This window comes from Caretta caretta, chromosome 9, assembly GCF_965140235.1.
Source record: "Caretta caretta isolate rCarCar2 chromosome 9, rCarCar1.hap1, whole genome shotgun sequence".
Classification (NCBI taxonomy): domain Eukaryota; kingdom Metazoa; phylum Chordata; order Testudines; family Cheloniidae; genus Caretta; species Caretta caretta.
The window spans coordinates 8,639,478-8,665,132 of NC_134214.1; positions in this window are offsets into that span (position 1 = coordinate 8,639,478).

Below are 25,655 nucleotides of genomic sequence, written 5' to 3' on the forward strand. Positions count from 1 at the left end.
AGACTTGGGCAAGGAAAGCTGCCCCGAGCCCCTGTAGTGAAAGTGGCTCAGGGTGACTGGCTTTGCATGGACTGCAGGTGATTTGCCACCCTTCCGTCAGCTACTGGGAGAGCGTCGTTCCCACCCTTCGTGACTCGGTGCCCACGGGGGGCTGTGGAGGGGAACTGGGCTAGTGTTTCAAAGAGGTAAATGTTTGTGTGTTTCGCCTTTGTTGGTACCTGCAACCCACAGGTGGTAGCCGTGCCTGGCCACCCGGGTGGGTGAAGGTCTGTCCCCAGGTGCCTAGTGTGACGAAGTGGGACTGTTCTTAATGTTTCCTCTGAATAGTGTGGGGGTGCCTCAGTTTCCCCTAAGCAGTTCTTAAGTATCTAGGGGGTGGAGTAAGGGTGTATGATCATTGCAGAGCCCTAGAGGGCATGTGTGTGCAGGAGTCTGGACACAGAGAATGGCCAGCACCCTGTTTCCTGGCAACTGATGGCCTGGGCCCTTCCCCCCCTGCAAGGTGAGAGCTGAAGGGTTGGAGAACAAAGGAATCGGGTGACCACCTGGCCCGGGAAAGGAACAAAGCCCAGAGGAGGAGGGGCTGGAGGGGGTTTTCAGTTTGGGGGCTGGCTGGGACATGGAGTGAAGTGCAGACGTGGTTGTCTGGCTCCCTGCCCCCCAAAATGGACCCAGCTGAGGGGTCCCGTTCTCTACACCTGCAAGCTCTGTTTTAGACCATGTTCCTGTCGTCTAATAAACCTTCTGTTTTACTGGCTGGCTGAGAGTCATGTCTGACTGCGAAGTTGGGGTGCAGGACCCTCTGGCTTCCCCAGGAGCCCCGCCTGAGCGGACTCGCTGGGGGGAAGCGCACGGAGGGGCAGAGGATGCTGAATGCTCCGAGGTCAGACCCAGGAAGGTGGAAGCCGTGTGAGCTGTGTCCCCTGCAGACAGGCTGCTCACAGAAAGGCGACTGCCCCAGAGTCCTGACTGAGTTCATGGGGAGCAGTTCCAGAGCATCGCCCAGGGACTCCGTGACACCTAGTCCCTTCAACACACTAGTTCACACGAAGCCACGCATGTCTGAGCAAGGTAAACGAACAAAAGGAGGAGTCGGGGGAGACCCTCCCATGGGACCACAGTGACCAATCGGGCAGCTTGAATACAGTTCCCGGGCTGCCTGGTGGCTGAGCGCTGCTCATGGGATTAAGTGGCTGCTGAGCAATTGTGACCAAGTCCCTCCAATTCCCCGCCCGGTGTCTGTGGGCGGGAACTGGGGCTTGCTGGGCCCAACGTGCTGAACTGTCTGGAGAGCTCTGTCAGTGACACCCCTCCAAGGCGGGAAGCAGCCGGGATCACGGGGGAGCGCTGGGCAGCGTGCAATTCACCGGCCTCCGGAGAGAAGGGGTGTAACGATGCTGGTTCTGGTGGGACCCAACTGAGAGTGCCAATGCAGGAATAATTGCTTAAAGCAGGGCAGTTACAGGCCAAGGCTGAGGTTTTTCCACCTCTAAGGCAAACCAAACTAGCCAAACAGAGCAGACTTTAATCTCACCCCACTGGCTAACCACAAGTCGCACAAGCAATTCCCTTAGACACTTCGATTTCCCAGTATCCCTACCAGTGCCACTCGTTATGGGGATGAATGGTTATGAAAACCAATACCCCAGTAAAAGAAAAAAGGTTCCCTCGATCCCAAAGGACCAAGCCCCAGACACGGGTAAATATACAAGTTAGATCTTACTCACAAATTACACTGTTGCCAATCCTTTAGAATCTAAAATCTAAAGGTTTATTCATAAAAAGAAAAAGATAGGATGAGAGCTAGAATGGGTTAAATGGAATCAATGACATACAGTGATGGCCAGGTTCTTGGTTCAGGCTTGTAGCAGTGATGGAATAAGCTGCAGGTTCAAATCAAGCCTCTGGAGAACATCCACAGCTGGGATGGGTCATTCAGTCCTTCATTCAAAGCTTCCGTTTGTAGCAAAGTCCCTCCCGAGGTATAAAGCAGGATTGAAGACCAGATGGAGGAGCTGCAGCAGGTTTTTACAGTCTCTTGCCATGTGGTCTCTGCTTTCTTTGTTCCAAAGACAAGCTGCCCAGCACATGGCCTGGAAAAATCTCAGAGCTCTGTCCCAAGGCAGGTCCCTGCACACCTTGCTGAGTCCCAAGGCGTATCTGCCTTCTCGCAATGGGTCGGTTGTATCACTGATGGCCCTTAATGGGCCATCAAGCAGGCTAGGCAGAGCTGACACCCTCTTGTCTGGGGTGTCCCCCAGAAGCATAGCACAAGTTTGAACTACAGACAGTATAGAGCCAGTATTCATAACTTCAACTACAAAAATGATGCACATACACAGACAGCATAATCATAACCAGCAAACCATAACCTTGTCTGAGACACCTTATTTGACCCTTTTTATACAAGATTTGGTGCCCCTACAGGACTTTGGTTGCAACAATGTTCTATATGGTCCCCGTTCATGTCAATAACATCACAAGGGGCTCCCTGGGACTGGCTCGTCCGCTCTGCCTCACCACTGCCGAGTCCTGGATCCACTTCTACAGGCGCTCCAGCCCTCTGTTGCCTCTCACCTGGCCATGGCCCAGGGGGGTCCCTGAGTGTCCCATGGATCCTTTGGAGAGACTCCCACTGACTTCAGTGGGTGTTGGACTGGACCCCATGTAAAGGGAGGGGTCGGGGAGCATGCCCTTCCCCCTCCCCCCCCCCCACTCCCTGGGGTAGGGGCAGGGGGGAGCGGGCCCCATCTCCCAGTCCCTCCCTCAGCAGCCTATCGGTGTGCTCCTGCCAAGGCCCTGGCTGCTGCTGGAGCTCTGGGAAGGGGGGGTCTCCTGGGAGCCGGGGGTGCTCTCGGGGCTGCCCTGCATTCCTGGGCAGTGATAGCATCGCATCTTGGGGCCCGGCTGCCCTGGTGCAGGCCCACCAACCCCTTCTGTTTGCATTAATAGGCAGAGATCTTATCGCCCATAACTGACAACATCTGGACAGAGGCCCCTGGCCGGGCCTTTTCCTCCCCTGGCTTCCCCCAGCCGGAGAGCTGTGCGTCTTTGGGGGAAGCCTGCATGTCCCTCCAGCCCATCGTGTCGGGCAGGAGAGGGGGGCCCACCTCCCCTACACTGCTGCCAGCTCTGCCAGGCCAGTGGGAAGGGGCTTCCTGGCTCCAGACAGGGGCTTGTCATGTCCTACCTCTGCTAGCCCTGCTGCCCCACTGGGGGAGAGAAGTGTCAACTGGAATTGCCTCACTGGGCACCTTGTCACCCAGGGCCTGGCTGGGAGGGGATGGGGCAGGGTCCCTCGGATTCTCCCCCATTAAGTAGCCAGAGGCTGAGCAAAGGGCGGGTCCATCTCCCAGGCCCTCTTTCCCCACATGCCCTGCCTGTTGGTGCCCAGTGCCTGCTCTGGGCTACCCACCCCGTCAGCCTTGCTCTGCAGGCAGCCCTGCTACGTTCCTGGCACCTCGCATCTACCGGCTTGGGAAGGCATTAGCAAACGGGTTTTCATTCCTGCCCGTTAATCATCAGTGGGTCTCTGCAGTGCAGGCGGGAGCCGAGAGCTGGGGGGTGGGGGGGTGTCCCAGGCAAGGCCCAAGGCACGCCAGCCATCATCAGAGAGGCCAGGAACATCGATACCTGCCCCCACTCAGCTCCCCAATTCATCCAGAGGCCAGGAGGGGCCAATAACAGGGAGTGCTGGGGAAGGTCCCCTGGGTGACTACGGCTCCGCTTAGCTATGGAATGTGCTGAGCTGGGCAGATTGTGTTACCCACCCCTTTCGGCCGCTTCCCACGGATGCAGCTCAGCCCGTGCCGTGCCGTGCCGTGCCGTGCCACCTCGGCTGGCTGAACAGGGCCCCCGGCTCCCTGGGGAAAGGGCTGGCAGCAGGCGACGGAGGCCAAGACCAGCAGGACACGCCCTGGCAGCGATTTGCAGGGCACCTGCAGGACAGGGGGAGTAGAACTGGAATAGCTGGGGGGCTGTGGGTTAGGACTGGGGGGGCTGCAGGGCAGTGCTGAGCAGGAGCACAGTGACCCATTCCTTGTCCCCGTGCTCTGTTCATTCTGCTGAATTAGGATGCAGGTAATTTGGGCAGGGAGCCCGGCTCTTTTCCGGCCCTGGTGCTGGGATGCCCCTGCCCCAGCAGGCCCCCCCATCCGGTGTTGCAGTCCTGTGGCTCTCCAGAGATGGCAGATGAGGAGCTGAGGAAGTGCCCTTGCCAGGGGAACTAGGCTCCTGGGGTGGGGTGAATGAGGCCCCGTGTGCCCAGTGGGGCAGGCACCTTGTTTATTGCTTCGTTAGCCAGGCTGCCATTGTTCCCTGGCTGTTCTCAGAGGAAGCTGCCAGGGACTGGGTGCCCCATCGCCAGGCGGGGGCCGAAGGGGCTCTGGGTTTGGTGTCATGGGGCAGGCCATGGCTGGGGCTGGAAGGTGAGTGGGGCGCAGATGCTGCAAGTAGGAATTGGCACTCAGGAGAGCAGGTGACAGCCAGCCGGCAAGACGGGGGGCCCTGGGCCCGTGGCACAGGGTACCCGCTGGGCTGCCCGCGTGGGTGGGATGATGTTGGTCCCCTCGGGCCAGTACTAGGGAATGCAGCGCAGCCAGGTTTGATTCCACCTTGATCCAGAGAAGCACCCTCGGACAGCCCCACGCTGGGCCAGCCCTCACCTGACCCGCTCCTCGCCTGCCTAGAGATGTGATTCCCTCCCGTCCCCGGGGCTGGGGGTACTGGCAGGGGGCAGCTGGTGTAGTGAGATGCACCAGACGCTGCCTTTCTGGGGAGCGGCATCCCAGCCAGAGAAACGGCGAGGCTGGAAAGCCCAGGCACCATGGGGAGGGTGCCTCGCTCAGAGCGAGGTAGCCCCCGCTCCTTTCTTCTGCCACGGAGCTGGCTGTAGATCCGCACAGGGGAAGGAGCCCGGGTTACCTGCACACAGGCTGTCTCCCCTCCGTGCATCGTGCCACCCACTCGCACTGGGCCCTGTGTCTGCGCTCTCTCCCCTGGGACCCTGCAGGATGGCCAGGCCAGGGCCTCGCTGTAGGTGTGGGGTGAGCCTCCCCGACCTTTCCCAGGCAGGCGAATGCTCATCCACCTCACCTGCTCTTGTTGCAGCCAGCGGCCCAGCACAGGCAGAGGAGCCGGCCTCTGGCTCTGGCCCTGGCCCTGGGGAGACCCAGGCTGGGCACCTGGGCGCAGTCCCTCGCAGCCTGCCAGGAAAGCACAGACAAAGGGCAGGGAATGCAGAGAAGGGCAACGAATGCTGGAGGGAGGGAGTTAATAGGACAGATTATTCTTGAGCTCTGCATAATTCAGCCCCTTTAAGTGATGACTAAGGAGAGAAGGGAGCCAAGTTATTTAGGTGATCAGAGGGGCCATAATGCGGAGGGATGAGAGCGAGAGAGGGAGGGACAGGGGGCAAACGCCAGTGCAGGCTGAGGTCAGAGAAACTGCCTGATGGCAAAGGGGCTCTTGGGCCAGGGAATTGACAGCTGGGAGCCCCGTTGCTCTGCGACGGCGGGATGGATCCGGCTGGGGATCGTCCCCAGGGCAGGGCAGGGCTGGGAGCCCTGTTGCTCCCCAATGGGGGGATGGATCTGGCCGAAGATCGTCCCCAGGGCAGGGCTGAGAGCCCCGTCGCTCCCCATCGAGGGGTTGGATCCGGCCGGGGATCGTCCCCAGGGCAGGGCAGGGCTGGGAGCCCCGTCGCTCCCCAATGGGGGGATGGATCCGGCTGGGGATCGTCCCCAGGGCAGGGAGCCCCGTCGCTCCCTGACAGGGGGATGGATCCAGCCCTGCGGAAGAGGCGGTAAGTGATCGATGCTGCCGTGGCCCCAGGGAGCAGCTGGCCCTGGATGGGGTCACTTCGGGAGTTCATGCACGTTCATGGAGGACATGCAGATACAGCAGCGAGCTCACCGGGCTGTGCACCGCACGCTCACGGGGCCGCGACGAACACACCCCCAGCAGCACATGCAACACCCGCTGGCTCATGGGTACACCCCCCCCCGCACACCCCTCCCCCCCTCAGTGTGCACGCAGGACCCACTGAGGCAGCAGCGGGGGGTCGCCAGGCTCCTCCCCCGCTTTGCCGTGGGATCCGTTGCACTCCAGCCACAGAGAGACCGGGACAAAAAGGGACTTTCAAAAGGGCTGGTTTATGTTTGGGCCAAGTTAATTAATCCACTTACAGCCCATTCATCTGCCTGGGAGCAGCCCCCCCGCCCCAACCCCATCCTCACAATGGGCCCGCCACAACCAAAGCCTGGGTCCAGACGGGCTCGGGATGCCCGGGGGTGAGATGGACAGGCCCCTCGGCTCGGGGATTCGCCTTCCAGTCAGGCTTATTTTATCTGCCAGAACGAAATACGCGAATGCCAGAAATGGGCGGTTCAAAGGGGGGGAGGTGATGGGGCCTGGAGGGGACAGGGATGAAGAGGGGGAAATGGAGGTCGGGGAAGGGGAACATGGCATGCATTGGGCCCAGGGGATGGGGCAGGAAGGGGGGAATGGGGCTCGGGGCAGGGGAACATGGCATGCATTGGGGACGGGGCAGGAAGCGGGGAATGGGGCTCGGGGCAGGGGAAGGTGGCATGCATTGGGCCCAGTGGATGGGGCAGGAAGGGGGGAATGGGGCTCGGGGCAGGGGAAGGTGGGATGCACTGGGCCCGAGGGACGGGGCGGGAAGGGGGGAATGGGGCTCGGGGCAGGGGAAGGTGGCATGCATTGGGCCCGAGGGACGGGGCGGGAAGGGGGGAATGGGGCTCGGGGCAGGGGAAGGTGGGATGCACTGGGCCCGAGGGACGGGGCGGGAAGGGGGGAATGGGGCTCGGGGCAGGGGAAGGTGGCATGCATTGGGCCCGAGGGACGGGGCGGGAAGGGGGGAATGGGGCTCGGGGCAGGGGAAGGTGGGATGCACTGGGCCCGAGGGACGGGGCGGGAAGGGGGGAATGGGGCTCGGGGCAGGGGAAGGTGGCATGCATTGGGCCCGAGGGACGGGGCGGGAAGGGGGGAATGGGGCTCAGGGCAGGGGAAGGTGGGATGCACTGGGCCCGGGGGACGGGTCAGGAAGGGGGGAATGGGGCTCGGGGCATTGAAGGTGGCATGCATTGGGCCCGAGGGACGGGGCGGGAAGGGGGGAATGGGGCTCGGGGCATTGAAGGTGGCATGCATTGGGCCCGAGGGACGGGGCGGGAAGGGGGGAAGCTCGGGGCAGGGGAAGGTGGGATGCATTGGGCCCGAGGGACGGGGTGGGAAGGGGGGAATGGGGCTCGGGGCAGGGGAAGGTGGGATGCATTGGGCCCGAGGGACGGGGCGGGAAGGGGGGAATGGGGCTCGGGGCAGGGGAAGGTGGGATGCATTGGGCCCGAGGGACGGGGCGGGAAGGGGGAGTCTCCCAGGCAATGCTGAGCTGTCACATTTGCCTCCTTGTTGATGGTCTGCTGAGCGCCCAGGATCGAATGGGCTTGGAGCCGCCGGTCTCTTCTGCCCTGGTTACTGCGGGCCAGGAGAGCGTGTCGCGGACAGGGGCACTTGGGAGCTGACGTGCCCCCTGAGGGTGCCTAGCTCGGCCCTGTTCCCGTCCGGCGGGTGCATGCGGGGTGGGGATGCAGCCGCGAGGCTCACTCAGAGCCGGCGGGTCCCCCAGCAGGGCAGAGGTGGCGGGCAGAGCCCCGCTGGCACAGGGCCCCCAGCACGGGGCCGGGGGAGCAGGCGCTATTATTCGTACCCGCCCCGGTACCACAGGAGGCGAGGGGCCGGGGCTTGGAGGCCCTGGCTCTCACAGAAGTGGGTGGGGAACGCGGGGTTACTGTGGGCTGCGGGGACCTGTGTCCATGCCGGGGGCCCGCACACCTTCCCACAGCCGAGGGGACGCACTCGTGTCTCGGTGCCGCAGGCTGTCAGGGCCTCTCTCCTTACTCCCCCCGCCCGCCTCCAAGCGTTTGCTTTTGTGCCACCCGTGGGCTGAGTGCAGCCGGTCTCAGCCGCTCTCCTCAGGCTCGGGGAAGTGGTGCCCCTCCTGCGAGGGGGCTCCCCCACGGCGGGGTCTGAGCCAGCGTGTGGGTCCTGCAGGGCCAGGAGGCGATGCAGGCCAGCTTGCCGCAGCGTCGGGGCGAGGGGGAGGCAGGCTGCACTGTGCCTGGCGTGCGGGGACAGCCTCCTCCTGCCATCCCCCCGCTGCTTCCTGAGCAGGCGGCCCAGGGCAGAGGATGAAAGCAGCTCAGCAGATGTTTCGGGCTTGTTTTCGTCTCATTAACTGTTTCCTCTTTTATTAGGGTATCAATTATTAATTGTTCCGAAGAGAAACCTGAGGAGAATCCCAGAGTCTGTTCCGGTCCCAACCCCCAAGCTGTAGCATTGGGGGGTGGGGCGGATGGCTGGGGGCTGCACTGCGGGGGAGCTGGGGTAGGTGTGTGGAGGGTGGGGTGAGATGAACTGGGGCAGGCAATCAGGAGCCTGGTAGCAGGGCCGGATCAAGGCAGGTAGTGAGGGCAGGGGTGAGGGTGCAAGGGTGGCATAGGGACAGGCATTGGGGCAAGGGTGTGTGTGTAGGGGTGGCATTGGGGCAGGCATTGGGGTAGGGGTGGGTGTGTGGGGCTGGAATAGGGAGAGGCGTTGGGGCAGGAGTGGGTGTGTGGGGATGGCATTGGGGCAGGAGTAGGTGTGTGGGGGTTGCATCAGCACAGGTGTTGGGGTAGGGGTGGGTGTGCGGGGGTGGCATTGGGGCGGGCGTTGGGGCAGGGGTGGGTGTGCGGGGGTGGCATTGGGACGGGCTTTGGGGCAGGGGTGGGTGTGCGGGGGTGGCATTGGGACGGGCCTTGGGGCGGGGTGGGTGTGCGGGGGTGGCATAGAGACGGGCGTTGGGGCGGGGTGGGTGTGCGGGGGTGGCATTGGGACGGGCCTTGGGGCAGGGGTGGGTGTGCAGGGGTGGCATAGAGACGGGCGTTGGGGCAGGGGTGGGTGTGCGGGGGTGGCATTGGGACGGGCGTTGGGGCAGGGGTGCGTGTGCGGGGGTGGCATTGGGACGGGCATTGGGGTGGGGTGGGTGTGCGGGGGTGGCATTGGGACGGGCATTGGGGCAGGGGTGGCATACGGACAGACACTGTATGGGATCTGGGGGTGGCAGTGTATGAGTGCAATCGGGGGGGGGTGAGTATCAGGCTGGAGATAATCCTGACCCTCCCCATCTCTCTCCTCCTCCCCTAGATCTCCCAGCAATATCCACGTCCCCAGGTCTAGTTCTCGCTCTCTAGCTGGGTTCCTCTGTGTCCCCCACCCCATCACACGAGCGAGCCCGTCTGCTCCTTACCTCTCCACCCCATGCTTGTCTCCATCCCAGCGCCCCTGGCTCTGCCCTGCCCTCATGGTCCGGTCTCTCCTAGGCTACTTTGTTCCACAAACTTGACCCCAGCGATGCTGGGCCCGCCGGCTGCTGCCCTGGGAAGGAACTGTATGAAGCAGCCCTGGCTCTTCCCTGCAGAGGATGCCTGAAGTGGAACAGGTGTGGGGAGGGTGGGGGGGGGGGGGTATGGGCCACTGCAGCCCCAGCCCCTCTCAGCAGGAGGTGCTGTGGGCCCTGGGGCAGGAGTACTGGCTGGGCGACGCGCCCAGCTGGGGAGGACGCGTGGGGCAAGCGTCAGGCAGGGCTCGCTGGTGGAACAAACCTGGCCCTTCAGCCATGGAGGCAGCGTTTCTGCTCCCCGCTACGGCGCTGAGGGGCGTGGGCCCCTCTTCAGCCACGGAGGCAGCAGCCCAGCTGCAGGGGTCCCAGGCTGGCGGCACGACCTGCGTGAACCACACGCCTGTGCCCCACGCTGCCAGCTGCAGCCGCTGCGCCGGGTAGGAGCGGGACGGGTCAGGAGGGTTCGGCTCCCGGGGAAGGACGCTGCTCCCAGCTCAAAGGGCCTCTGCCTGAGTTCTGTGGGTTGGCAACTGCCACCTCCGCTGGCTGGGCCGAGAGCCCTGGAACGGGCTTAGGGCGCAGCTGGGCTTGGGCAGGCACTGGCAGCAAACGGGGCGCAACAGATTCATTGCTTCAACCGCACTGGTAAGGAGCCGAAATGTATCGGTCCCCAGGCAGCACAGCCACCCCGCTGCAGCATGGCCGGCCCCCACCACCCCGGCTATGGGAGCCAGGGCCAGCAACCAGGGTCACCAGAGAGCCGTCCCCACTGCACAGCCCTGGGGAGCAGCACCAGGGTGAGCACCTTGGGTCAGGAGAAGTGGCTCAGAACTGATTGCCGTGGCAGGAGCTCGGATGGCCTGACCGTGGTATAAACTCAGAGCCCTGCCAGCTCGTTGGCAGAGTTGAATTACCACAGCTTCCCTCTTCTGTGCCTCTTGGTATCACTGGGCACATCCAGCGCAAGGCTACCCTGGCACATGGCTCAGTGTAACCCCTCAGCCAGGCCCTGTGTACGGTGGAGACCCCTGGCTTAGCTCTCCCCCAGCTCTGCTTCCCGCCCCTCCAAGCAGTCCTCACCATGCAGTCGGCCCAGAGATCTTCCTCCGGTTTCCCTAGTGAAATATTCATGGCTCGCAATGAAGAGTTAATTTAATTGCACTGACAAGCAGCTGAATAATTTATGCTCTCTTTGCAAATGTATTTTGTAGGACATCATTAGCACCCTGACCTCTGAGCAGCGCAGGAGCCTGGGCCTGGAGCCTGGGCCCAGCCCCTGGGCACTTAGAGCGTGGGCACTGACCTGCTTGGAAATGCAGCCAGAGCACAGGGCGGCTTGATAACCAGCTGACCCACCGTGCAAAGGGAGCCTGGAGTCCTGGCCTTGGTCATGCACTGGGCAAAAGGAACCTGAGTCTGTCTGTCCATGCATCATCCTGGCATCTGCATTCACCAGGCCCTGCCTTCACGACCTGCTCATGACAAGCACTGTGGTTCTGTGTAACAGGCAAGGTTTCCCCCACCAGCTGCCCCTGCACCGGTCTCTTGGCCAGTTGCCTGCAGCTGACACAGCTCAGGGGCCGTGGCAGAGGGCTCCCGCAGGTGATGGGAGAGCACTGGAGCGAGATGGGTGCCCTGCCAGCTTCGGACACAGCCGGAAAGCGGGAGCTGGCCTGCAATGACTCCTCCAGCCCGGAGCCATCTTTGGTTCCAGTATGGCCACTTGGAGCTGAGCTCCAAATGGGGCAGGAGCCAAGAGCTCCCTCCTGCTCATCCTGCTGGACTCTGCTTCTCTCGCTCGCCGGCTCCCAGCCTGTGTGTGTGTTTCCAGTGGGAAGCCTGCTCTCCGGGGTGAAAGCAAGGCAGTTGGAGGGAGGTGGCAGGCCGGCGCTCAGAACACGGCTGCTTGCTAATGGTCTCACACCACAGCAGGCTGCCTGGGGTCGGCCCTCACATTGCAACCCCCTGGGGTAACCCCTTCCCGGGACGGGGACAGTGATTACCGACAGGCTGGAGCACGTGGCCCCATGAAGCAGGGCCGGAGGCCCAGGGAGCAGCACTCGGTGTAATGAACCCCAGTACGGCAGCGCTGCCCTGCCCCAGGAGCGGGGGCACCGAACGTAGCTTGGCCAAGGAGGGCGCTGGGCCCAGGGCAGCAATTGTGCTGATGTGACCGGTGTCCCTGCTGAGCGTGCGGGCGCCGGGTGCATGGGGCAGGAGCAGTGCCGGCATAGAGCAATCTCTGTGCATGGCTGGCAGAGCCGGGCTTGCCTCTGGGCGAGGCCTCCCCAGCCAGGCCAGCAAATGAGCACGTGGGATGGGATGGGCACCTGATGGGGCAACACACGTGTCACGGAGTTCCTGGGCGATGCTCTGGAACTGCTCCCCATGAAGTCAGTCAGGACTCTGGGGTAGTCGCCTTTCTGTGAGCAGCCTGTCTTCAGGACACGCAGCTCACACAGCTTCCACCTTCCTGGGTCTGACCTCGGAGCATTCAGCATCCTCTGCCTCTCCGTGCGCTTCCCACAGCGAGTCCGCTCAGGCGGTGCTCCTGGGGAAGCCAGAGGGTCCTGCACCCCAACTTCGCAGTCAGACGTGACTCTCAGCCAGCCAGTAAAACAGAAGGTTTATTAGACGACAGGAACATGGTCTAAAACAGAGCTTGCAGGTGCAGAGAACGGGACCCCTCAGCTGGGTCCATTCTGGGGGGCAGTGAGCCAGACAACCACGTCTGCACTTCACTCCATGTCCCAGCCAGCCCCAAACTGAAAAACCCTCCAGCCCCTCCTCCTCTGGGCTTTGTTCCTTTCCCGGGCCAGTAGGTCACCTGATTCCTTTGTTCTCCAACCCTTCAGCTCTCACCTTGCAGGGGGGGAAGGGCCCAGGCCATCAGTTGCCAGGAAACAGGGTGTCGGCCATTCTCTGTGTCCAGACTCCTGCACACACATGCCCTCTAGGGCACTGCAATGATCATACACCCTTACCCCACCACCTAGATACTTAAGAACTGCCTAGGGGAAACTGAGGCACCCCCACACTATTCAGAGGAAACAATAAGAACAGTCCCACTTCGTCACAACACGGAAGCCAGAGGTGGCAGCGTCTCTGGATGTAACACACTGGCGGGTGTCCGCAGCATGCAGCTTGGGGGGAAGTGGGACAGGCCTTTTCCAGGTCCAGAGGAACCTCCCCCATCACATCCCTTTGCCCTGCTCCTCCTACAGCCTGAGAGGGCCAGGGAGTCATTAAGCCAGGCCTGTGGGGCTAGGAAGGACCCGCTGTATAGAGGGGATGGGTGAAAAGGTCAGGAGAGGGGCTCTGGGGACAGCTGGGGCTGGGGTGGACCGTGCCGTCCATTAGCAAAAGGTGAGTTGGCGGAGATGCTTCTGAGTGGAAGGATGCTGCGAGAGTCGATTGGCCGCACCATTCCCCAGCATCCGTCCCAAGGCCACAGGGTCACTTGTTGAAATTAGGGACGGTAACAAACTCAGAGGAAGGGCTACTTCCCGCGGGTTGGAGAGGGACCTTCCCAGAGACTTTCTGGGAATCCCAGCTCGGGGGCTGTGCCAGGCCAAGGGTGGCCTGAAACCGTGCCAGGTTCGAGAGGCAGGATTGTCCCTGGTGGGTTTGAGTTATTCAGCCCCGTATGATTCTCTTCTTCATGGGATCCTCAGGCCCTTCTCCTGGTGCTGAGCTGGGGAGGGGGCTCAGGTCTTCCAGCTTTGGGAGCAGCTGCAATGTTTAAGGCGCTAGAATAGAGATCCTCGAAAGTTCCTAGCTCCCACTGATTCCCATGGGAGTTAGGTCCCTACTTCCCTTTGAGGATCTGGGCCTTGGCCTTTACCTCTGCCATTCCCACACTCACCATGTGATCCGGGGCAGTTTGACAAGCGGCTCCATATGTTCCAGCCTCCGTCCGGGTCCTGGGAGTCAGGCACCTAAATCTCTTGGAGGATCTGGGCCTACGTCTCTGTGGGCTGCAGTTTCCCCATCTGTAAAATGAGCTAATGATAGTCACTCTCTTTCCTTTGCAGGCTCTTCAAGGCATGGGCTCTCTCTTACTCTGCGTACGTGCAGCACCTAGCATGGCTAGGCCCCGATCCCAGCTGGGAACTTGCTGTAATAATCACTGTCATCCCACGGTGGCCCTGAAACACTGCACCATCAATCCCCCTGCCTTGCACCAAATATTCTGGCTCGGACACTCCTGGTTCCATGACTGTGGTGTTGGCATAAGGACACGCCGGTGCCCCTTGTGAATGGCACAGCCGGTATTTTGGACCCTGGTTGCCTGAAATCAGTGAGTTGTGGACTGAGGTGGGAGTGGGGCGGAGTGGCAGAGTCCACCCCTGCTTTTACTGAGCCCCCCCGCTCGCCCGGCCTCTATGCACTGCTGAGAATCCATGCCCGGCACGAATGAAGTTAGCGGGCTTCCTACGCAGTAGCTGGGGGAACAGGCGAAACGGAGAAAGCAAGTGAGGTCATGGGCTGGCTTGTCGGCTCAGGGAGATGGAGACTGGAGGGATTCGAGGGCTAAAACCCACCTCCCCCTTGTCCCCTGCTCTTGGTTTGTGTCCAAAGCCGATTCCTCCGATGACAAATGTTTTCTGCTGGGCAAGCTCCGGATTCCGGAGATAACGGGTAGGCTCGGGGGGGCGGGGGGGAGCCCCATTTATTTACATTGCGGGGGCTGAAATGTTGCTCTCTGGTGAAACCCAAGCTGGCTGGCGTTTATTTAGCAGATAAGAGGGACAGGGAAGAAGGGATGCTCCTCTGCTCCCCCGTCCAGCTCGCGGAGCGGAGAGCTGAGTGGGGGGGTGAAGGGCACGGCAGGAGGAGGGTCCGGCTTAGCTGGCCCATGCAGACAGGGCTGCCAGGAAACCACCCCAAACCCCGCATGACTAGCAGCAAACAGTGGCGGGAGGAGGCAGGAGCTGCTGGCAGGTGAGCTGCGGGAAGTGAAGCAGGGAGATGCTCGGAGGCTGGAGCAGGAGAGCTGCCCCCACCCCTGGCCTGCCCTCCCCAGCCTGGCTCAGGGACCCCCCTCCTGGGCATGCCTGGGGAAATGGGGTCTGTCCCTTCACGGAGTCAGTGTGGGATGAGCTGATGTGGTCTCACGCCCAGCTCCCACCCCTGGGGAGGGCAGGGCTAGCGATGAGATGGGTTGGCTGTTGTCCAGGCAATCCTGATACACGTTCCTATGGGCTGGGACCCCTAGAACCTTCTGGGGTCCCATGCCCTAGGGGGCCTTCCTTCCTGAGAGCCAGGGCTCGGAGCGCCTGCGTGTGCAGATTGCTCCACGCACCCAGCTCCAGCCCCCCACTTCTGATGGCTGAGGGACTCTCCCCACCCCCTCAGTCTCTGTCCTCCCTACACCGCTCTCCATATGCCTCCCCACCTCACCCCCCCCTCCACTGCCTGTCCCCCCACAGCTCCTTGGTCTGTGCACCCTTTGCTCCCCTGTCTGCCCCGACTCCCCTCCCTGCATCCTTGATCAGTCTGATCCCCACATCCACCCCGTCTCTCCCCCTTCCCCCTCATCTTTTCACCGGGGGCTGCCTTTGGCCTCTCAGGTCCGTTTTCATTGCTTAGGAAGCAGCAAAAATCGCACAGGGCTGAGGGCACTCAGGCCAGTGCCTCTGTGGAAGTATTTAAGCCCAGGGTAATGTTGTTATCATATTTTTATGCCAGGAAATTTAAAGGGCAGAGGCCGCAGACGAGCAAACATCTGAAGCCATCAGCCATCAGCCTGATAAGGCCTGAATTTCCTCTCCCTGTTTGCGAAGCTCCTGACCTGACATGATTGCCTTTATACAGATATGTGTTTTCACATAAATGAGGACTTTCCCAGCTGTCCCCTCCCTGTCCAGTATCCCTTCCCCGCCCCAGCCCTGACCTCCCCGAGCCCTGCGCCTTTCCCTCTTTCTCTCACACGCATACCCACCCTGCCGCGGCTCCCGGCGCGCTTTGTCAATGAACTCGCCCGACGGGCGCCGAATTGGCACACGACTCCAGAAACAAGAGAGACCACAAAAGATCTGCCACGGGAGCCGGAGGGGACAATCCAAAGGGCCATTCTGTGCCGGCAGCTCAGGGATTCTCCGGGCATGCAAACTGCAGCCGTTTAACTGCTCCACGGCCGCTGCAGAGCCTTGGCTGTGTGACGAAGGGCTGCTCAGCACAGACCTCTGCCCCGCTCCCTGAGCCCAGGCTGGAGTGGGAGGAAGGGCGGCTTCCAGATTTGGGCACTGGCCTGAGCTCATGAGAACTGCCCTGCGTTTCCATGGGTGAGGGACTTAGCCCCTCTGTTTCCTATCTGTCCGAGGGGGATCACAGCCCAGCCCAACCTCCCAGAGCAGGGGCCCGTTCAGTACATTGAAGACTGAGGTGTTCACAGACTACGGTGGGCGCGGGGGACACGGCAGACCCGGAGCTGGAGCAATCGGCCTCTGATTTTCACCGTTTGCAGAGGGGAGGGATATAAACACGCTGCATTTTCTCAGCCGGCTCCCACTGCAAAGAACTGACCGCCAGTATCCTATCCCTTCTCTTCCGGCCAGTACTGGGTTTATAATGGCGCCCATGGGGCCGGGCCCATGCTTGGACCAGCACCCCCCACCCCCACTCTGCCCCAGGCCTCACCCCCAAAACTCCTGCCCCTTCATCCCCTCCCCGCTGCGTGCCCCTGGCCGCAGGGCTGGTGGGCACGGCCAAGCTGGGTGAGCTCTCGGGGTCATAGAATCATAGAATCATAGAATATCAGGGTTGGAAGGGACCCCAGAAGGTCATCTAGTCCAACCCCCTGCTCAAAGCAGGACCAATTCCCAGTTAAATCATCCCAGCCAGGGCTTTGTCAAGCCTGACCTTAAAAACCTCTAAGGAAGGAGATTCTACCACCTCCCTAGGTAACGCATTCCAGTGTTTCACCACCCTCTTAGTGAAAAAGTTTTTCCTAATATCCAATCTAAACCTCCCCCATTGCAGCTTGAGACCATTACTCCTTGTTCTGTCATCTGCTACCATTGAGAACAGTCTAGAGCCATCCTCTTTGGAACCCCCTTTCAGGTAGTTGAAAGCAGCTATCAAATCCCCCCTCATTCTTCTCTTCTGCAGGCTAAACAATCCCAGCTCCCTCAGCCTCTCCTCATAACTCATGTGTTCCAGTCCCCTAATCATTTTTGTTGCCCTTCGCTGGACTCTCTCCAATTTATCCACATCCTTCTTGAAGTGTGGGGCCCAAAACTGGACACAGTACTCCAGATGAGGCCTCACCAATGTCGAATAGAGGGGAACGATCACGTCCCTCGATCTGCTCGCTATGCCCCTACTTATACATCCCAAAATGCCATTGGCCTTCTTGGCAACAAGGGCACACTGCTGACTCATATCCAGCTTCTCGTCCACTGTCACCCCTAGGTCCTTTTCCGCAGAACTGCTGCCTAGCCATTCGGTCCCTAGTCTGTAGCTGTGCATTGGGTTCTTCCGTCCTAAGTGCAGGACCCTGCACTTATCCTTATTGAACCTCATCAGATTTCTTTTGGCCCAATCCTCCAATTTGTCTAGGTCTTTCTGTATCCTATCCCTCCCCTCCAGCGTATCTACCACTCCTCCCAGTTTAGTATCATCCGCAAATTTGCTGAGAGTGCAATCCACACCATCCTCCAGATCATTTATGAAGATATTGAACAAAACCGGCCCCAGGACCGACCCTTGGGGTACTCCACTTGATACCGGCTGCCAACTAGATATGGAGCCATTGATCACTACCCGTTGAGCCCGACAATCTAGCCAGCTTTCTACCCACCTTGTAGTGCATTCATCCAGCCCATACTTCCTTAACTTGCTGACAAGAATACTGTGGGAGACCGTGTCAAAAGCTTTGCTAAAGTCAAGAAACAATACATCCACTGCTTTCCCTTCATCCACAGAACCAGTAATCTCATCATAAAAGGCGATTAGATTAGTCAGGCATGACCTTCCCTTGGTGAATCCATGCTGGCTGTTCCTGATCACTTTCCTCTCATGCAAGTGCTTCAGGATTGATTCTTTGAGGACCTGCTCCATGATTTTTCCAGGGACTGAAGTGAGGCTGACTGGCCTGTAGTTCCCAGGATCGTCCTTCTTCCCTTTTTTAAAGATTGGCACTACATTAGCCTTTTTCCAGTCATCCGGGACTTCCCCGGCTCGCCACGAGTTTTCAAAGATAATGGCTGTCGCGGAGTGTGGGGGAGTCCAGGCCCTGCACCCCTCTTCCTGGGATCCACTGAGACTCTCAGCCAGCCAGTAAAACAGAAGGTTTATTGGACAACAGGAACACAGTCCACAACAGAGCTTGTGGGTACAACCAGGACCCCTCAATCACGTCCTTCTGGGGGAGCAGGGAGCTTAGACCCCAGCCCTGGGGTTCCCTGTGTTCCTCTCCCCAGCCTCCCAAACTGCCCACTAAACCCACCCAGCAGGTTCCCTGCTGCAGCCTCTGTTCACATTCCTGGGCAGAGGTGTTACCTCCCCCTCCCCCTCCTGGCTCAGGTGACAGGCTCTCAGGTCTCCCATCCCCAGGGCACATTCCCAGGTCAACACTCCCCCCTCCCTGCTGAGTCACTTCGTCACATCTCTCCCCCCTTCGAGACTGAACTGAGCGGGGTCACTGTGACCAGTGACCTGGGGAAGTTCGGGGCCCCCTCTCCGGGACAGCGCATCCGCTATCAGGTTGGCACTTCCCTTCACGTGGACCACGTCCATGTCGTAATCCTGCAGGAGCAGGCTCCATCTCAGGAGCTTGGCGTTGGCTCCTTTCATCTGGTGCAGCCAGGTCAGGGGAGAGTGGTCGGTGTACACGGTGAAGTGCCGCCCGAAGAGATAGGGCTCTAGTTTCTTGAGGGCCCACACCATGGCCAGGCACTCCTTCTCGATGGCCGCGTAGTGTTGCTCCCGGGGTAGCAACTTCTTGCTCAGGTACACGATAGGGTGTCTCTCCCCCTTTTCATCCTCCTGCATTAACACCGCCCCCAGTCCCGTGTCGGAGGCGTCGGTGAACACCACAAAGGCCTTGTCAAAGTCCGGGTTCGCCAGAACTGGGCCACTGACCAGAGCCTCCTTCAGCGCCCGGAAAGCCACCTGGCACTGCTCGGTCCAGACCACCTTGTCTGGCTTCCCCTTCTTGCATAGCTCAGTGATGGGGGTGGCTATGGCGCTAAAGTGGGGCACAAATCTTCGGTAGTATCCTGCCATCCCAATAAAGGCTTGGACCTGCTTTTTGGTGTGGGGAGCGGGCCAGTCTCTGATCACCTCCACCTTGGCTGGTTCCGGCTTTAGGCGGCCGCTCCCCACCCGATGGCCCAGGTAAGACACTTCCGCCATCCCCACCTTGCACTTCTCCGCTTTTACAGTCAGCCCAGCCCCCTGGAGTCGGTCCAGCACTTGTCTAACCTGGGACACGTGGTCCTCCCAGGTCTGGCTAAAGACACAGATGTCATCAATATACGCCACGGCAAAACTCTCCATCCCCCTCAGGAGCTGGTCCACCAGGCGCTGGAAGGTGGCCGGCGCTCCCTTGAGGCCGAAAGGCAGGGTCAGGAACTCATAGAGCCCCAGAGGGGTGATAAAGGCCGATTTCAGTCGGGCATCTGCATCCAGCGGCACTTGCCAGTAGCCCTTTGTAAGGTCCATGGTGGTAAGGTACCGAGCTCCTCCCAGTTTGTCTAGGAGCTCGTCCGGCCTGGGCATGGGGTAGGCATCAGATACAGTGATGGCATTGAGCTTCCGATAGTCCACGCAGAACCGGACCGACCCGTCCTTTTTGGGGACCAGCACCACCGGCGAGGCCCAAGGGCTGGCCGATGGCTGGATCACCCCCAAAGCCAGCATGTCCCGGACCTCTCTTTCCAGGTCCTGAGCAGTTTTCCCTGTGACTCGGAAGGGGGAGCATCTTATCGGCGGGTGCGACCCTGTCTGCACCCGGTGGACAGTCAGATTAGTGCGTCCAGGCTGGTTGGAAAACAGCTGTCGGTACGGATGCAGCACCCCCCTGACCTCAGCTTGCTGGGCAGGGGTTAGCTGATCCGAGAGGGGGATTGTTTCCAGGGGGGAACCAGCTCTGGTCCCAGGGAATAGATCTACTAAAGGGTCATCTCCCTGCTCTTCCCACTGTCCACACACGGCCAACACCACATTCCCCCTGGCATAATATGGCTTCATCATATTCACATGGTACACCCGGCGGTGGTGCGCCCGGTTCGACAGCTCCACCACATAGTTTACCTCATTGAGCTGCTTGACGACCTTGAAAGGGCCCTCCCAGGCGGCCTGTAGTTTGTTCTTTCTCACAGGGATGAGAACCATCACCGGATCCCCGGTGGCGTAGGCACGGGCCCTTGCCGTGCGGTCATACCAGACCTTCTGCTTCTTCTGGGCTCTGGCCAGATTCTCCCTGGCCAGGCCCATGAGTTCAGCCAGTCTCTCTCGGAAGATCAGGACATACTCCACCACTGACTCTCCATCGGGAGTGGCCTTCCCCTCCCACTCGTCTCTCATCAGGTCCAGGGGGCCCCTCACCCTCCTTCCATATAACAGTTCGAAAGGCGAAAATCCGGTAGACTCCTGGGGCACCTCCCTGTACGCGAACAGCAGGTGAGGTAAGTACTTGTCCCAATCCTGCGGGTGCTGGTTCATAAAGGTTTTCAGCATCATCTTTAGCGTCCCGTTAAACCTCTCCACCAGCCCGTTGGACTGGGGGTGATAAGCTGAGGCCCAGTCGTGCCGGACCCCACATTTCTCCCACAAGCACCGGAGCAGGGCCGACATGAAGTTGGAGCCTTGGTCTGTCAAGACTTCCTTGGGGAACCCCACTCGGCTGAAAATGGTCAGGAGCGCATCTGCCACTGTGTCTGCTTCAATGGAAGCTAAGGGCACTGCCTCGGGGTAGCGGGTGGCAAAATCTACCACCACCAGAATGTATTTCTTCCCCGACCGGGTCGTCTTGCTGAGAGGCCCCACGATGTCCATGGCCACCTTCTGGAAAGGCTCCTCTATGATGGGCAAAGGTCTCAAAGCCGCTTTCCCCTTGTCCCGGGCCTTCCCCACCCTCTGACAGGGGTCACAGGATCGGCAATACTGCCGGACCGTGGTAAAGACCCCGGGCCAGTAAAAGTTCTGTAGCAACCTCTGCCGGGTGCGCCGGATTCCCTGGTGCCCTGCGAGGGGGATGTCATGGGCCAGGTACAGGAGCCTGCGGCGATACTTCTGGGGGACCACCAGCTGCCTCCTGATCCCACAGGACTCTACTTCCCTTGTGGGGGCCCATTCTCGGTATAGGAACCCCTTCTCCCACAGGAACCTCTCCTGGCAGCCTCTCCTCATGGTCCGTACCACCCTGAGGTCGGCCAGGTCCCTGAGCTTCCGCAAGGAGGGATCTTTCCTCAACTCGGCCTGGAACTCAGCAGCTGGGGAAGGGATGGGGACCGGTTCCCCCTCAGTGGCCAGGTCTGAGGCCTCAGCCTCTCTGAGCCGTGCCCCTCGGCCCTCCCTTCCCACCAGGGTAGGGTCCTGCGCCTCCGGTGCGGTACCCTCCCCGAGGTCAGGGAGCAGTGGCCCTCGCCGGCTCTGGCTACGGGTCACAACCAGGGCGGTCTGGGGCTTGCTTGGCCAGTCCTCTAGGTCTCCCCCCATCAAAACTTCAGTGGGCAAATGGTGGTGTACCCCCACATCCTTGTGGCCCTCCTTGGCCCCCCATTTCAGGTGTACCCTTGCCACGGGCACCTTAAATGGGGTCCCGCCCACCCCTGTCAGGGTCAGGTAGGTGTTGGGCACCACCCGATCTGGGGCCACCACCTCGGGCCGGGCCAGCGTCACCTCCGCGCCCGTATCCCAGTATCCATTGACCTTCCTCCCATCCACCTCCAGGGGAACAAGGCACTCTCTCCGGAGGGACAGCCCCGCGCCCACCCTGTAAACTGAGCGCCCTGAGTCCAGAGCCTCCAGCCCTCTGGTGGAGCTGGCCTGGGGTACTCTTCCCTCCTGAGCAGGTGGTAAACTGGTAGGCCCCCTTTCCTGGGTCGTCTGCCCCTCGTCCAGCTGGGTCCCTACCCAATTAACCCTGGGTAGGTTGGGTCTGCTCAGTTTGTCCCTGAGCCCAGGGCACTGGGACCGTATGTGGCCTCTCTGGCCACAGTGATAGCAGCTCAGGTCACGTTGGTCCCCTCGAGCGGGTCGGAGGGGCCCGACGCCAGGCGTTCCCCTTGGGAGGGGGTTCTCCCTATTTCCCCGCTGGGAGGCCCCCTGGTGACTCTCTCTCTGCATCGGGGGGGGCCTGTTCTTTTGGGACTCCTCCCGGCTACCCCCTGACCGACTGTTCACAAACTCGTCGGCCAGCTGCCCTGCGTGCTGGGGGTTCTCGAGCTTTTTGTCCACCAACCACAGCCTCAGGTCGGAAGGGCACTGTTCATACAGTTGCTCCAGTACAATTAGGTCAAGCAGGTCCTCTTTAGCTCGGGCCCCAGCTGTCCACTTGCGGGCATACCCCTGCATCCGGTTGGCCAGTTGTAGGTAGGTGACCTCAGGCGTTTTACGCTGACTCCGGAACCTTCTCCGGTACATCTCGGGGGTCAGCCCAAACTCACGGAGCAGGGCCTGTTTGAACAGTTCATAGTCCCCTGCCTCCGGCCCTGTCATCCGGCTGTACACCTCCACGGCTTTGGGGTCCAGTAAGGGGGTGAGAAACTGGAGCCTGTCTGCAGGGTCAACCCTGTGCAGCTCACAGGCATTCTCAAAGGCCGTCAGGAAGCTATCTATGTCCTCCCCCTCCTTACGCTGGGCCAGGAAGCACTTATCAAAGTTCCTTGCAGTCTTGGGTCCCCCCTCATTCACCACAGCCGGGGCCCCACTGCTCTTCAGCCTGGCCAGCTCCAGTTCATGCTGTCTTTGTTTCTCCTTCTCCTGACGTTCCCTCTCCTTCTCCTGACGCTCCCTCTCCTTCTCCTGACGCTCCCTCTCCTTCTCCTGACGCTCCCTCTCCTTCTCCTCCTGCTCATGTTGACGTTGTTTCTCCTTCTCCTCCTGCTCATGTTGACGTTGTTTCTCCTTCTCCTCCTGCTCATGTTGACGTTGTTTCTCCTCATGTTGACGTTGTTTTTCATGATCCTCCAGCTCCCTCATTTTCATCTCCCTCTCCCATTCCAGCCGCCTCCGCTCCAGGGATGGGGAGCTCCGCCGGGAGGATCCCCTGCTGGGTGCTGGGGTCAGGGTGCCCTCGGTATTCGCTGGGCTTCCCCCAACCCCTCCCCCAGGCATAGGTAGGAAGGGTCTCGGGATGTCCTCGGCAGCAGTCTGACCCCTCCCAGCCCGGTCAGGCCCCGGGGCCCACGCTGCGTCTGCCGGGCGGCTCCCCTCAGGGACAGGGATCGGGTCATCCAAGCGATCCCTCTCCTCCAACTGGGCAATCAGTTGTTCCTTGGTGGACCTCCCGATGCGCAGCCCCCTCTGCCTGCACAGCTCCACCAGGTCACTCTTAAGGCGTTTAGCATACATCTCCCTGCTGGCCACTCGCAGGCCGGGCAGCTTCCCACGGTTTCCAGGAAAAGCCCTTAGTGTGCCAGTCCTTCTTGAGGTCACCACCTCTTTGCCAGGGTCGAGCTGCAGACTCCTCCGCCCCTGGGACCGCTCGCTGCAATCCCCCGGGGGACCCTGTTACTGCAAAAGTCTTTCTCTCTGGTCACACATTCCCAGGGGTTAGCCGCCCCCCGAAACCGTCTCTCTCTGAATCTTCAGCACGCCTGGTCCCCGTCAATTCCCCTTCGTTTTACTGTTCCCCAGTCACTTACTGCAGGAAGCGCCGTTCACGGGGTGCAGTAGATCCCACCGCTGCCACCAGTTGTCGCGGAGTGTGGGGGAGTCCAGGCCCTGCACCCCTCTTCCTGGGATCCACTGAGACTCTCAGCCAGCCAGTAAAACAGAAGGTTTATTGGACAACAGGAACACAGTCCACAACAGAGCTTGTGGGTACAACCAGGACCCCTCAATCACGTCCTTCTGGGGGAGCAGGGAGCTTAGACCCCAGCCCTGGGGTTCCCTGTGTTCCTCTCCCCAGCCTCCCAAACTGCCCACTAAACCCACCCAGCAGGTTCCCTGCTGCAGCCTCTGTTCACATTCCTGGGCAGAGGTGTTACCTCCCCCTCCCCCTCCTGGCTCAGGTGACAGGCTCTCAGGTCTCCCATCCCCAGGGCACATTCCCAGGTCAACACTCCCCCCTCCCTGCTGAGTCACTTCGTCACAATGGCCAATGGCTCTGCAATCACAGCCGCCAATTCCTTCAGCACTCTCGGATGCAACTCGTCCGGCCCCATGGACTTGTGCACGTCCAGCTTTTCTAAATAGTCCCTAACCACCTCTATCTCCACAGAGGGCTGGCCATCTCTTCCCCATTTTGTGATGCCCAGCGTAGCAGTCTGGGAGCTGACCTTGTTCGTGAAAACAGAGGCAAAAAAAGCATTGAGTACATTAGCTTTTTCCACATCCTCTGTCACTAGTTTGCCTCCCTCATTCAGTAAGGGGCCCACACATTCCTTGGCTTTCTTCTTGTTGCCAACATACCTGAAGAAACCCTTCTTGTTACTCTTGACATCTCTGGCTAGCTGCAGCTCCAGGTGCGATTTGGCCCTCCTGATAACATTCCTACATGCCCGAGGGTCGCATCCCAGGAGTCTGCCCCAGTCCCCAGTGAGGCTCTGGCTCCGGGCGGTCTCTGCTGCCCATCTCCCTGGGGCCGAGCCACCTGGGACAGGGGCAGAGGCTGGGCTGGTCTCAGCCAGTGGGAGGGGGCAGGCTCTGGGTGTGTGCAGGCGGGGGGGCCTTGTGGCAGGAGTGGGGCTGTGCCACACACCAGGATGGGTTTGGGGCAGGGGACTCGCTCCACCCCACACCCCGGATGCTTCAGAGACCTTCCCCCAGGGAGCGCACTCTCTAATCCGGAGGCGAGGGGGCGGGCATGGCTGGAGGGTCGGCGCGGGAGCCCTGCTGGCTGCCCTGGGTGGTTGTTTGCACAGGGCGCTGGAGTCGGCCTGCAGCTGGGCCCGCGCTGGCCCCGGATCCCCGGAGCGCCACGGGCGGGTGGAGGCAGGAAGCTGCCCGCTTGCTGCCTGTCCAGCACTCAGGGCCAGAGAGCAGGAAATCAGTATTTTGACAGCCGGGAGCCAGCCGAGCTCAGAGGGAGGATGCTCCAGGGAGGGGGCTGGGCTGCAGCGCTGGGGTGCACTGGGGCCCGGGAACGCACTGGGGCACATGCTCCAGCCAGGGCTGGTGGGGGAGAGATGGGGACAGACCTGGTAGGCAGACCCCTGCCCTGCTCCTCTCTCACCCCAAGAGGAGAGAGGGAAACTCACAACCAGCCCAAAGGGGCGGGGGGGGGGGGGACGGACAGCAGAGAGAGAGGTGTCATTAACCCTTTGTGACCCGAGATCCAGTCTCTCCCTTCCCCCCCACCCTCTCCTCCGGAGCTGAGGTGCCAGTTTATCACCTTTAAGAGAACGGCAGGGGCCAGATCCTGCCCTGAATGGCTCCCTGTGACTCCCAGCCAGGTCAGGGCAGGATCTGGCCCTAGCGCTTTGGGCCCCCTCCATTGCCGCGGGGAGGAGGATGAGGGAGCGGAGCCGTTACAGGGATCTCTGATATCCGTCTGGCCTGGAGGGGACGGCGGAGAAAGGCCTGTTCCGAGGGCTCGTTTATGGGAAATCAGAGGGTGGGAAGCCCCGAGCAGGAAGCTAGGGAGCGACCTGATGAACCACGTGCAGTAAATCAAGGGCCCAGACTGACTCATGGGAGAGTTCAAGGGGAAACCGAGTGTGAAAGAGCTGAGAGCGCATGCCCCCTCCTCAGCAGCCGCTCCTCTCTGCCTCCACCCACCCCCCCCCCCGGCCCAGGAGCCTCCCGCAAGGCCCGGTTAGCACGCTGGGAAAGGGTTAATCAAAGAGCAGTGACAGGGGGCTGGAGGACAGAGACACGCAGCCACAGCCTGGGGACATGTGCACCGGTGTTGCTGCCCCAGTTTGCCTGCACCGGTGCTCCCAGCTGCTCTGTGCCAGTGAGAATGTTATGGGCGCTCAGGATGCTGGTGCTTTTCTTGGCTCTCATTAAAACCAGAAGGAAGTTTCTCACCCTCGGGGCTGTGGAAAGGAGGCTGAAGAAGAGACCCCAAAAGGCTCCGAAACCAGAGATCAAACAAACCCCCCATACCCCCGATTGATCAATGTTAAGCCAATCCCATGTT